The sequence below is a fragment of the Furipterus horrens genome, unplaced genomic scaffold (assembly GCF_987537825.1).
Source record: "Furipterus horrens unplaced genomic scaffold, mFurHor1.1.pri manual_scaffold_1, whole genome shotgun sequence".
NCBI classification, from domain to species: Eukaryota; Metazoa; Chordata; class Mammalia; order Chiroptera; family Furipteridae; genus Furipterus; species Furipterus horrens.
Window position 1 is genome coordinate 184,411,130 of NW_028327171.1, and position 1,421 is coordinate 184,412,550.

Sequence of the window (1,421 nt, forward strand, 5' to 3'; positions counted from 1 at the left end):
AAGTGCCCATCTGTAGATGAGTGGATCAAAAAACTGTGGTACATTTACACAATGGAATACTATGTAGCAGAAAGAAAGAAGGAACTCCTACCATTTGCAACAACATGGATGGAACTAGAGAGAATTATGCTTAGTGAAATAAGCCAGGCAAAGAAAGAAAAATACCATATGATATCACCTAATACAGGAAACTAAAGAACAACACAAACAAAGGAACTAAATAGAACAAAGAGCAGAATAGCAGTCAATAGGGGGGAGGGGAGAGGGAGAGAAGGGGGATAAGTAAGGGAAGGGTTTAATTAAAGAGCCTGTATAAAAGACTCATGGACATAGACAACGGGGAGGGATATGATTGCGGGAGAGGGGGTGGGTTGGGTGGGGGAGAGAAATTGGGGGAAAAGGGGACAACTGTAATTGAAAAACCAAAATTAAAAAAAAAAAAGTGAATGGAAAAAATTGTACATAATTTGTATTGCTTATTGTGTTATTCTACTTTATTAACAAGAAGGATTCTTATTAACTTATAAATAATAATATTTTTAAATATAAGTACAAAATTTTTGATGAATTATAAGAACAACAAAAGTATTTTATTAATGGTTACTCTACATGTATGAGTTTTATAGAACATTTATTTTTGCTAAGAATAATGAAGCAAAAAGGACTCCTTTTGAATTAAATTTTGAGGCCCCCAAATTGGGTCCACACCATTGTAGATGGATTAATCTTGTTTGGCCATGTTGATCATCTTTGAAAGTTATCTCCCAGGTGACTCTAAAATGCTAAACCATTATAAACATCTCTCCTAGAGCTGTGTGGTATTGATTTTATTTTATTTTTTGCTTCAGCTGAGACATAAATCAATTACACTTTGAAAATCATCACTGTTAAAGTGGGTCATGTTGTATTCCAACATTTCCTAATATAATCAGAGGTATTATTGTAAAAAGCTATCTGTTAACTCATCTCATCGGAAGATTTTTTTTTTTTCATTTAATAAGGAGGACTGATCTGTATGATACAGAACATTTCTTTGGAGTTTACTTTTTATTTAAACAAGGATTTTATTAAGGCCATATATTTTCTCTCTCTCTTTTTTTTTTTTTTTTTTTTGATCTACTGCTATTCCCTCCTAAATTACTGCTACAGGATAATTAGCAGAGAAGATTTGAAAGCAATAAAGGTTTATCAAATTATACACATATTCTTTTAATATCATAGAAACATGCACATGTTTTTCATGTCATTAAACCAGCATAATGATGATATTAAATTTTAGTGATATAGGGAACAATGAGTGAAGGTAATAGCTAGGTTCAAGGAAAAAAACTGATCATGAAATTTATTGGAACTAATGCAACTGAGCCACTGAAAATTTCGCCTAAAATTTCAGTTCTTACTATATCTCCCTTGGTAAGTTA